We start from the raw sequence: 12,887 nt of genomic DNA, 5'->3' as shown, positions 1-12,887 counted from the left end.
CTCTAAAACATGAACATAATTCAACAAGAGTTGTTACAACGCGCTTTTAGATAATGTTCCTTGTATTGCTACGTAGCAATTAGCTGTGCCATCACATGACAATCATGACTTTTCAGACCAACAATCTTCTAATCTTTTAGATTTACACAATGGTAATGTTTGAAAAATATCCATAAGGAACTCTCACATTTTTTAGTAGAGTACATAATTTCTCCCTTTCTTTCTTGTTCATAGTGTAGCATGCAGGAGGAATATACATTTCATTTCGAACTCCAACTGGATGAAGATTTGTTCTTATTTTCATATCACACAAGTCTAAGCGAACTTTCAGTGTTTCTTTACTTTTTCCCACTACATTAAGTAATGTTCAAAGCAAACTATCACATACATTTTTTTCAATATGCATCACATCCAAATTATGTCATACTAAATTATGCTCCCAATATGGTAGTTTAAAGAATATACCTTTTTTTTCTTCCAATTGTAGTAATTTTTAGAATATTTTGGTTCTTTTCTACTCCGTTTTGAAGCCATGTTAGAGTTTCCTTTCCCAAATTCATTTTGAAAATCTTCCGACTATTTTAAAAATAAATTTAATGCCTATTTTTTTCCGGAGATTTCTTTCATGTGTGTTGTGCATACCATGTTTTGAATTTATGTGTTAAGGATGGTTTAAAAATAATTGCGCCCCATATTGAAAAAGTTAGAAATTGCATTTTATATGTTAGAAATGGTTCACACCGAAGACATAAATTTCAAACTTATTGTTTGGAAAAGGGAAGAAGATGTTAAAAATATCTCATTGATGCTTATCATAGGTGGAATTCGACTTATGAAATGTTGGAGTGTGCCTATGATGATAGAGGTATTATTTCCATGTTTTGTAATGACAAATTTCCCGAAGATCAAATTACTAATTATGATTGAGAAGTTAGTAATTTGATTAAGGAGTTTTTGGAAATTTTTTATACTTCAACTAATATGTTTTTCAGTATTTACTATCCCACTGCATCTATTATTGTTAATAGAATATTTTTTATTAGTGATTTTTTTTTTCAAAATATAGGCATGATCCTAATTTTGCTCCTATTGTTGCTCCTATGGAGGTAAAATTTAAAAAATATTTTTGAAAAATTGAACCACTGCCCTTTTTTTCTATGATTCTCGACCCACATTTTAAAATCGATGGGACTTTTTGCATTATTGATTCTTATGATGAAAATATGGGGCTTGATCATTTTTTCATAAAGAAAATTATCATTGTTTGTTTTATGATATGTATAATGAATATCATAGAAAACATGGTGATATTTCAAAAATTCAAAGTTCAAGGTTGCAAAAACTACAACTTCAAAAACTCTCAAGATTCGGGAAGGTTAGAATTTTTGAGAAATTTATGGGTTAGATATGTATTTTTTGTTATTTTCATATAAATAACAATTATTTGAATTTTTTTGATAATATATTTTTATATTTTTACTATTTAGTGATGTAATATCTTATTTAAATTTAAATAAAAATTTCAAAGTTATGATTTTTTTTCCCATTCATGTAATTTTGTCTTAATTTCAAATATTTATGTTAATTTTTTTAAAATACCCAACACCAACGGTCCAAAATTATTAGATATATATTAGGCTCATTTTGGTCGACAGGATAGAATATGGATATGATATGAGGACTAGATAAGAGTAGGAAAGAATATGGATATGATAAGCTCATATCTTATCCTACGTTTGATGCGCACTGGATAAGCCATTAAATAGCATTTTTGTTATCTTATTTTATGTTTGAAGTGGACCAGATATTGACACGATATGATATGAATGGTATGTAAATAGACAAAATTATTCTTTATAATAAAGTAGTATATTTTTTTAAATATACTTTTTTTGTTTTTTTTCTTAATGATTTACTTAACGGTAGATTTATTAGTTTCTATTAAATTTTAAAAAAAATAAATAACCAATAGATGATATTCACAAATATATTGATTGCAATATCACCAACTTGCAAAAATTATAGTCATACCCATTCCTTTAGATAAAATCATACATAAAGTAAAATAAATAGATCACATCAAAATCAATTTGAAAAAAAAATCATCTGATTAGATAAACTAAAAATAAAACGTAATTAAAGAAGATTTAGATTAAAAATAACCTGTTCAAGCACGAGATCAATGGAGAAACGCTACAACTACTCCGGATGCGAAAAACCCTACTTAAAATATTGAAATTAGTGTCCTATCTAGTTGTTGACAAGCTTTTTTGTCTCAAGCATCGGGGTTAAAAGATCAAAAGAAGGTATACAATGAAACCCTAGATGGGGGAGAGAAACCAAATTATAGGGCTAAAAAGTAAATTAAATATTTGATCATAACCTACATGTTTCTATCCTGAATCCCCCATAGGATTAATTGTCATGTGACTGGTAGGATAAAGTTGGCCAATAGGATAAGACTATCATATCCTATTGGCACCCCAAACAAAAGATAGTAACAAGATATGATAGTCTATCATATCCTATTGTCTTTATATATCTAATCTAAGGGCCTAAAGTAACATCATTAATGCCATTTTGCCAAATCACTTCATCTTTCAAAGTTTTACAAACAAACCCTAGTGATATGAGTCTTGATTGGCATCAGGCGTCAAGTAGCATTTTTCACCTTGAAGCTTCAGTGGGCTGGTTCCTTCTCCAGATTCTTCTTCTCCTTGAGCTTCACTTCATTTTTTCTCATCAACCACAAAATCTGATCAAGTGATCATCATGGTTCCAGAATCTTCACAAATGGCCCAGTTCACGATCTCACTGCGGGAAAAGCGACGGTGGATGTGGATCCGGCTAGGTTTGTGTTGCAATCCTTAGTAGTATTAGTAGTTTGAATAACTGAAGTTGTGTGAAGAGTGCAATGAAGAGTTGAAGAGGGAATAAAGAGGAGCTGTTTGGAGAGGGGTTAGCTGAAGGAGCAAAATTACATTAAGTAGCCCTGACTGTTAATTCTATTATTCACATAGAGAGAGGTACTTTGGTATTTTCAATGCATTTGAATGAAGGAAGATTACATAAGTCACCTCTGGAAGTTACTGTTGTTACACTGAAGAATTAAGGGTATTAAAATCATTCCATAATGTTTATTTTGGGATGGACATCAGGAAGGGCATAATTACATAAGTTACCCCTCAACAGTAAAGGTTGATACACTAAGAGGCTGAGGGCACTTCCGTCTTTTGGGCTGAATGTATTAGAAGCATGGCTAGGAGAGAATACTTGATACAAGGGAGGCCAGCCATCTGACAAGGATAATATAAAATAGTTGAAGCATTGGGAAGGGGATCATCTTCAAATCTAGATCTATTATTCTCCTCATCTATTTTTCCTTTAATCATCTTGTTCACTTTTTCCTAGGATTTGAAATCTCTAGGTTTAGAAACCTCTGATCTCTTAGTAATTATCTATTCTTGTTCTTATGTATGTGTGGAACCTTGAAGTTGTTGTGGATTTGTATTTGATCTTTAGAGAAATCAATACATATCTCTCTTTTGTGTGCTTGGTTTTTATGATTGGCTTTTATTACAGGAATTCTGCATCAACTTGGTATCAGAGAGGTTAAATCCCTGTGGAAGATGGGATGGAGACTAGGAACCAGAAAATGAAGAGACTTGAAGAATTTTTTTGAAGGAAACAACAGATAACACAAGCAGATAAGTATGAGAATGATATGCAAGAGATAAAGGAAAGACAAAATAGAAACATGGCTAAGGTGCATACCTTGTTGCTGAATCTTCAACCTACTGGAATTGTTACTACTGTGAGTACTCCTGCTAATCCTATCAGAACTGAGAAGGGGTTAGTTTATTTAAAGTCTATACAACCTAAGCTAACTTGATTGGAGTTTCCAAAATTCAATGGTGATAATTTATATGATTGGCTGTTCAAATGTAAGCAGTTCTATGAGTTTGATGAAATCCCTGATGGCATGAATGTTAGAATAGCTTCACTACACTTAGAGGGTGTTACACTGCAGTGGCATTAGAATTTCATGAGGTGTAAGGGGGAGGGAGATACACTTAGTTGGGAGGTTTATGTAACTCAATTAAATATGGGTTTGGGAGTGAATTGCATCATGATCCTATGGCATAACTGAGAAACTTGATGCAGCTGGGTTCACTCCAAACTTATCTAATTAAATTTGAAGAGCTCCTAAATAGGGTGAATTTAATAGGAAACTACATTGTAAGTTTTTTCTTGAGTGGGTTGAAAGATGAAATGTCACACCCACCCCTTCTACCGAGGTAAATGTGGCACCCATCAGTTAAAAATTTCTTTTTAACTGGAAACTGACGCCCCTCAAAAATCAAATCAGACTTACAAATCACAATTTACAATTTTACACTAACTACAGGTTCAAATACATAAATACAACAAATATAATTGCTCTAATTTGCGGATACAACTGCTACAAGATCACGACACCAATAATAAGAAAGAAAGAAGGACCCACTGCAGTCCTGGACTCAATCCTGACTAGCTCTATACTCGATCAGGCAATCTAGGATCCTGCTCCTGCAACTACATCACATTCAGTTGGTTGGTAGTGCCTCAATAATTTCAAATACTTAAATACAGTGTATATAAAGTATATAAATATCAATTTCTTAAATAATTTTCCAACTTTACCAAATACCAGAATTCTAGCAAAATACATCTTTAAAGAACTTTTGAAACGTAAATTCATCATAAATCAATGTCAAAATAACTGATAATATAAAGCCATTCTCAAATCCACAGCCTGAAAACTCTCCCCGACTTAACCGCCGTCGCGAATAGGTTGGGAGCCGCCAAGGTCTTTGCACCCTTGACATTGGCCCATTAGTCCCGTGTGGTGACTCCGAGATCCCGATGTATAATCCAATCAGGGCTCTACACTCCCACCTGATCTGGACAAATCAACACTCAGGTCCACCACGCCACCTCTAAAGACTAGCTCGTGGGGACCCACTACTGCAGTAGTCGGGCCTTAGCCCACCGTCACCATCCAAACCAACATGTAGATGCAACAATAATACAAACTGTATAAATCATATCATAGGGTCCTTATCGAAGACAAGCATTCACAGTACAATACATGCATAATACCAGTAAAGTCCAGATACAGGATACCATTCTTATACTAGGAATAAAAACCAATTCCACAAATATTGCCGGTAAAACATTTTAATACGCGCACATGATTTCACAAATCATTCCAAATCAAAGTATATGTAACCATCAAAAATAAATACATGAACCGAATAATTAAATTATATATACATGTATTTTCACTATTTGCAAATACATATAATTAGACAAAGCTGATATATTAATACGATTGTCATGAACATTAACGACAATAAATATAAGTATATTTCAGCATTATACGCAATTAAACATGATAAAATGAAATACTTAAACAGTTATTTCCAAAATATTAGCCATTAAATAATTATTTCAAAATAATAATAATAATCCAATTATTTAAAATAATAGACACTACCAACTCACCTAGTCCCCTTGGGTTCCTTACTAGACCTGGAACTCCCTCCCAAGCCTGAACAACACCTAATAGAATAATTAAATAAAAAAATAAATAACGCATTTAAACCCAAAAGAAAATACAAGAAACAATAACAGACTCTCTATTGGGCCCACTCACTTCAATCGGTTAAAACCCGACCTTGCATAATCCAACTAGCTTTCAATTGCACTTAAATCAACTCAATTCTTATACAAAATCCATTGAACCAACTTGGTTCAGCCTAAAACCTTTAGCCCAAATCAACTGAGCCAAACCCAAACCATCTCAACTTGATTTCATCAAGCCCAACTCAACCAAATCAAACCCAACTCAATCAATTCAATTCCAACTTGGTTTGATCCAACCAAATCAATTTGGCTAAACCCAACCAATTTTAATCCAACCGTCATTATTAACACCTTAATCATCATCATCATCAACTTAATTAACCAAACCAAACCCTAATCTCGGTGCTACAGTAATGATACAGTAAATCCGGCAAATACCTCCACCGTTCCAAGCAATTTCATCACAAATACAAAGTTTTTTCAACACAAAAATAATTTCACAAAAATTACTTTCTCATCCTCATCAATATATATATATATATATATATATATTCAAATCCATCATTTTTTTTTCATCAAATCTAACATATATACATACATGCATACATACATGAAAAATACAATACCAAGAAATCCTTACCAAGCTAAACCATCCCTCCGGCGAGCTTCCTCCGACGATCAACAAGTCCCTCACCTTAAAACCTCTAATTTCTTCCCATTTCTTAAATTTTTTTTTTTTTTTCTATCAGGTTACTGTAGCGGGATGAAGGAGAAGAAGATGAACAAACCCTCAAACTCTAGATTTTTCTCCAACTTGTGTTTTCAGCTGAAATTCACTTTTAGTCCCTCAAAATATAATTTCTTACAAAACAGTTCCTGAAAAACTCATCAATGGCCCCTGAATTATGAAATAGTATTCTCACAAGGTCCTTTCAAACTATCAAATGGTCCCTGGATTATAACACAATATTTCAAAAAGATCCCTTCCATCTTACCTTTCAGTCCTTGGTTTCCATAAACATTTCATATCAATCCTTTTTCTATTACTCATTAACCCAAAATCTTTTATAAATTTTCACATTTAGGTCCTTATTCTTTTCCCTTGGGGTTTATCAACAAGATTACACTGTAGAAAAATCTTACTGCAACTGTAGTAATACCCTGAATATATTTTCCAACAGTTATCCACAGGTTCAGGGTATTACATGAAATACAAGAAACAGTCAGAATGTTTAGACCAGCAAACTTGCAACAGGCTATTAGTTTAGCCAAACTTTAAGAGATAGCTATTGAAAATGCTCAAAAGAAGGGTAGGCCTACATAGAAAAATGTGAACACACTACCACTCTTACCAACCCCCAAGATGTTGCAAGATAGTTTTCAGTCAAATAATGATGGTAAAACTCCAAAAAAATATGGTGAGTAGACCATTTAAAAGATTGTCAAGTGGTGAATTAGAAGAAAAAAAAAGGAAGAAGCGACTGTGTTATTGGTGTGATGAAAAATTTACATCTGGTCACAACTGCAGAATGAAGAAGCTATATAGATTAGAGGTAGCAGAAGAAAATTTCCCTGAGGAGGGAGAAGAAATTGATATCAAAGAAACAAAAATTGAGGCAGAGACAAATGAAGAAGTTTCAACTGTAATTTCATTGAAGGCATTGACTGGGATTTAGTCATGAGCTGATTATAACACCATGAAGGTCAATTGATCTATAAAGGGACACAAGGTACACATTTTGATAGACTCAGGCAGCACTCATAATTTTATTGACTCTTTTACATCTAAACAGTTGGGTTGTAGCCTATTAGAACACTCTCCTATGATTGTGGTGGTGGTGGCTAATGGGGAAAGAATCAGGTGTGATAAGATTTGTGCTGGTTTGAAATGAAAGATGCAAGGGGTAGAATGTGAAGCAGATTTAATGGTGCTACCATTGGAAGGCTACCAAATAGTTTTGGGAATATAATGGTTAATATTGTTGGGGTCTATCTTATGGAATTTCAGTAAATTGAGGATAAAGTTTATGGTAAATAATAAGAAGGTGGTGTTGAGGGGGTTTCCACAACCAAGGCTTTAGATAATGTAATGCAAGTCCCTGGTGAAATCGTTACAGCTTCTTATAGAATTGTGCAAGGCTCAATTGTGTGTCCTTGGTAGTGATTAATTAGGCATTGTGATAGAGTGTGATTGAAGAACATGAGCAGGAGCAATTACCACAAGATCATCAGATTCAACGGAATAATTTGCTGCACCAATATGAGGATGTCTTTCAAGAGATTGAAAATTTACCACCTGTGAGATCACATGACCACAAAATTATTTTGAAGGAAGGAACTGATCCTATAAGTGTATGACCTTATATGTTCCTGCATTTCAGAAAAAATTTATTGAAGACATGGTCAAAGAGATGTTGGATAAAGGAATTATTAGGCCAAGCTCAACCCCTTTTTATGCACCTATTGTTTTAGTTAAGAAAAAAGACAACAACTAGAGGTTATGTATTGATTATAGAGCTATCAATGATAAGACTTTAAAGGATAAATTCTTCATCCCACTTATTGAAGAACTTTTGGATGAACTTCATGGAGCTGTGTTTTCCTTTAAATTAGATCTGAGGTCTTACTACTGCTCCCTCAACATTCCAAGGCCTAATGAATGATGTTTTCAAACCATTTTTAAGGAAATTTTTATTGGTGTTCTTTGACAATATTCTGGTGTACAATGTTGGTTGGGAGGCTCATTTGAAGCATTTGGAGTTGGTGATGATTGTCCTTAGAAATAATCATTTATATGCAAAGAAAAGCAAGTGCACATTTGCAGCAAAAAAGGATTGATTATCTGGGACGTATTATTAGCAAACAAGGAGTTGATATAGATAAAGCTAAGATAGAAGCTATTACCAATTGGTCTATTCCTAAAAATATCAAAGAGTTAAGGGTTTTTTAGAATTAACAAGTTATTATAGGAGATTCACTGATGGTTATGGGATTCTATCCAAACATTAAACTGAATTGTTGAAGAAGAATAAATTCAATTGGAATTCAGTAAGCATAGTAGCTTTCGATAAACTCAGAGAGGTGATGATCACTAAACCCTTACTGGCCCTACCTGGTTTTTTTACTGAATTTGTTGTAGAGACATATGCTTCTGAGGAAGGAGTGGGGGTTGTGTTAATGCAAAAGGGTAATTCAATTGCTTATATGAGCAAGGCCTTATCAGTACTATCAGTCTATGAGAAGGAGATGCTAGCCATTGTTTTAGCTTTACAAAAATAGAGGCCATACTTGCTTGGAAGACATTTTAAAATCAAGACAGATCACCAAAGTCTCAAATTTCTTCTACAACAAAGAATTTCAATTCCTAATCAACAAAAATGGCTAGTGAAGCTTATTAGGCATGATTTTGATGTAGTGTATGAAAAGGGAAGGAAGAATGTTGTAGTTAATGCCCTTTCCAAGAGACTAAACTTGGCAGCCATATTTACTGTCAAGTCAGACATTTAGGAGAAAATTCGGAGAAATTGGGAGGAAGATCCAGAATTGATCCAACTTATTTAGCAGCTACAGTAGAATACTCAAGGCAGACATCATTATGAATGGGCACATGGTCAACTTAAAAGGAAGGGAAAAGTAGTAGTGGAAGATGATGAAATTGTTAAGTAATTGATTTTGCAAGAATTTCATGATAGTTTTGCTGGAGGACTAACGCACGGCAACCACACGAATGGTTTGGTGCATGTAACACGGCAAGTATACAAGTCATTAAGTAATACCTCTTGGGTAAGCACGTCTTCAGCCGCACTGCTCTCCAACCGCTGAAATAAGGTTGATCCTCTTCTCCAGCAGCACTGCTCTCTAGAAATTCAGCCACATCTAACCAAATTCGGCAAAAGAATCCTCCTTTTGAATAGTAAAACCTAGGGCTATTTATAGATTGGGGTCTGCCAAGGGATCACAATGGTCTTTGTGAAGGCTGTTGTGATCAAGAGTGATTTCTTGAGCCATAAGTTGTATTCTGGCATGGTCTGGTTCTAGGTGTTACATGCACTGGCTATAGTTGTTATATACACAACGACCATTGTGGCTCCTCAGATGTCTTCCCATGGATTTGTACACTGGCACAATTGGACCACAGTCATGATAAGGCCGTGGTAATGTTTTGAAAGTTGTATTTTGGTCTGATCTACCTCAAATTGCCTCAATATTTTCTTTTTTAGCCCTAAAACGTAATTAGACCCCATGGTGAACAAAAGAATGAAATTCTGTACTAATTTGGTGCTAAACATATAAAATTTCATGCTATAATTAGTGTAAATGATATATAAAATATGCGTGTTCAAGCACTTATTAAGGACATTCTGGAATTGAGGTTATTATGAAGAGGATTGGGAGCCATTTTTACTAGAAGGGGATGAAAAATGATGTGAAGGCTTATGTGCAGAACTATGTGGTTCATGTGTCAGAAGAATAAATCAGATAACACTTCCCCAACTATTCTCATGCGACCATTGCCAATACCAGATTGAATCTGGGAGGAAATTAGCATGAACTTTATCACTAGCCTACGGAATTCTCAAGGAAAGAACACCACATTGGTGATAGTGGATAGATTGAGTAAATATGCTCATTTTATTGCATTGTCCCATTATTACACAACCTTATCAATAGCTCAAATTTTCCTTCAGTAATTCTATAGACTACATGGTTTACCCAAATCAGTTATCAGTGATTGAGACCCTATATTTCTGAGTAATTTTTGGAAAGAATTGTTCAAGCTCCATGGGGTTAAGCTAAATTACTCCATAGCTTACCATTCTTAATCTGATGGGCAACCTGAGGTTGCTAATAGATGTTTAGAGCAATATCTTCATTGTATGATAGGAGAAAAACCCAAGGATTGGGTAAAATGTCTACCACTAGCTGAATGGTGGTATAACAGCAGTTATCACTCGACAATTAAAGCCTCACCATATGAAATTGTGTATAGCCAGGGCCTTACAATGCATTTGCCTTACAAAGCTGTGAATTCTCGATTTGATCTGTTAGATAGAAGCCTATTGGCAAGAGAGAATGTGCTAAAATCACTCACAGAAAATCAATACAAAGCAAGAAATAGGATGAAACAATTGGCAAACAAAAATAAAGTTGACAGGGAATCATGGTACGGGATATGGTTTACATCAAGCTCAAACCTTGCAGGTAAATGTTAGTGACTAAGAGGACAAATCAAAAATTGTCTCCAAAATTCTTTGGCCCATAATTGGTGAAAGAATGAATAGGACCAACTGGTTATCGATTACAGCTACCAACATAAGCAAGGATACATGATGTGTTTCATATATCTCGATTGAAGAAAAAGATTGGTGATCAATAACCAATAACAATTTGGACAAAATTTTTGAATGAATCTTAAGAAATTCAGAGGAAACCATTGGTTATCTTAGACCGACAATTGGTGAAAAAGTTTAACAAGGCAAAAACTAAGGTGTTGGTACAATGGTCTAATTTATCTCCAGATTAAGCCACTTGGGAATTCTATGATGTCCTGCAGAAAAAGTTTTTGGATTTCTGTTTAATTAATCCTTGAGGACGAGGATTGTTTGGAGGGAAGGGTAATTGTTGCAATCCTTAGTAAATTAGTAGTTTGAATAACTGAAGTTGTGTGAAGAGTGAAATGAAGAGTTGAAGAGGGAATGAAGAGGAGCTTTCTGGAGAGAGGTTAGCTGAAGGAGCAAAATTACCTTAAGTAGCCCTGGCCGTTAATTCTGTTATTCATATAGAGAGGGGCACTTTGGTATTTTCAATGCATTTGAATGAGGAGAGATTACATAAGTTACCCCTGGAAACTACTGCTATTACATTAAAGAGATAAGGCATTGCAGTCATTCCATAATATTTATTTTGGGATGGACATCATGAAGGGTACAATTACATAAGGTACCCCTCAACAGTTAAGGTTGTTACAATAAGAGGCTGAGGAAACTTCCGTCATCGGGTTGAATGTATTAGAAGTATGGTTGGGAGAAATACTGAATACAAGGGGAGGCCACCCATCAGACAAAGATAATATAAAATAGTTGAAGCATTGGGAAGGGGATCATCTTCATATCTAGATCTATTCTTCTCTTCATCTGTTTCTCCTCTACTTCATCTTGTTCCCATTTTCCTAGGATTTGATATCTCTAGGTTGAGAAAGCTCTGATCTCTAAGTAACTGTCTGCTCTTGTTCTTATGTATGTCTGGAACCTTGGAGTTGTTGTTGATTTGTATTTGATCTTTAGAGAAATCAATATAGATCTCTCTTTTGGGTGCTTGGCCTTTGTGATTGGCTTCTATTACAGGAATTCTGCATCAGTTTATGGGGGATCCGGGAAGGCAGCGTTTCAGAGAAAGTGGAGGAGCAATCGATTTAGGGTTTTTTTTAGGGTTTTTTTTTCATGTTTGGTATTTTTAAGGGTTTTCTTTGTTTTGAATTTGTTAGTGAATTACAGCAAGGAGTCAAGAACAAATGAGTGATTGTTTTGATTTTTGAGATTCGATTATTTATAATGTTTCATGTTTGGATGATAATTTGAAAATTATTTAAATTATATATGTATATATAAATTAGGCTATTAGCAGATCTATAGATTATTTCATGCATTGCTAATTGGATGATAATTTAAATAGCAAGGATGAAGGAGCGATCCTTATTTAAAGTTTTGATTGCTTGTAATTTTTTATTTTGGATGATAAGCTAAATGAATATTTTGATTTTTTTTAAAACATTTAAATTATGTAGACATTACTCTGTTAGTAGATAATGCCAGAGATAAGATAAATAATATTAAGTTGTTAATTTATGTAATTTTTTCTTTATAATAATTTGATTGAATATATAAGAATGTAAAATTCAGATTTTATGGTTTTTACTTTTTACTAAGATTTTTTTTCATTAATTTGAGAATTTTTGGTTTTTTAATTTAAAAAATAGTAGCAGATCAGCCGATCCCTAGGGGTGGCGGGCTGTGTAGGCCCAAGCACGCATATAGCTCGGGCCGCAGTGGAACCATGATGTGCTGGGTCGGGCTGGCCCACTTGACACCACTACCCATGGACAATAACCCTAGCTAATCCGTGGGTGACAGATTCTACTTTTAAGTTACAAGGGCTTATCCAAGTGCCCACATACAACGACGTCCTTGGGTAATTCATAGGTACATTATAATTACCCATATATTGTCTACAAAACTTGTACATACACAAGTTTTCCCTAG

The sequence above is a fragment of the Dioscorea cayenensis genome, chromosome 6, assembly GCF_009730915.1.
Source record: "Dioscorea cayenensis subsp. rotundata cultivar TDr96_F1 chromosome 6, TDr96_F1_v2_PseudoChromosome.rev07_lg8_w22 25.fasta, whole genome shotgun sequence".
In the NCBI taxonomy this organism is placed as follows: Eukaryota; Viridiplantae; Streptophyta; class Magnoliopsida; order Dioscoreales; family Dioscoreaceae; genus Dioscorea; species Dioscorea cayenensis.
This window is presented reverse-complemented; position numbering follows the sequence as displayed.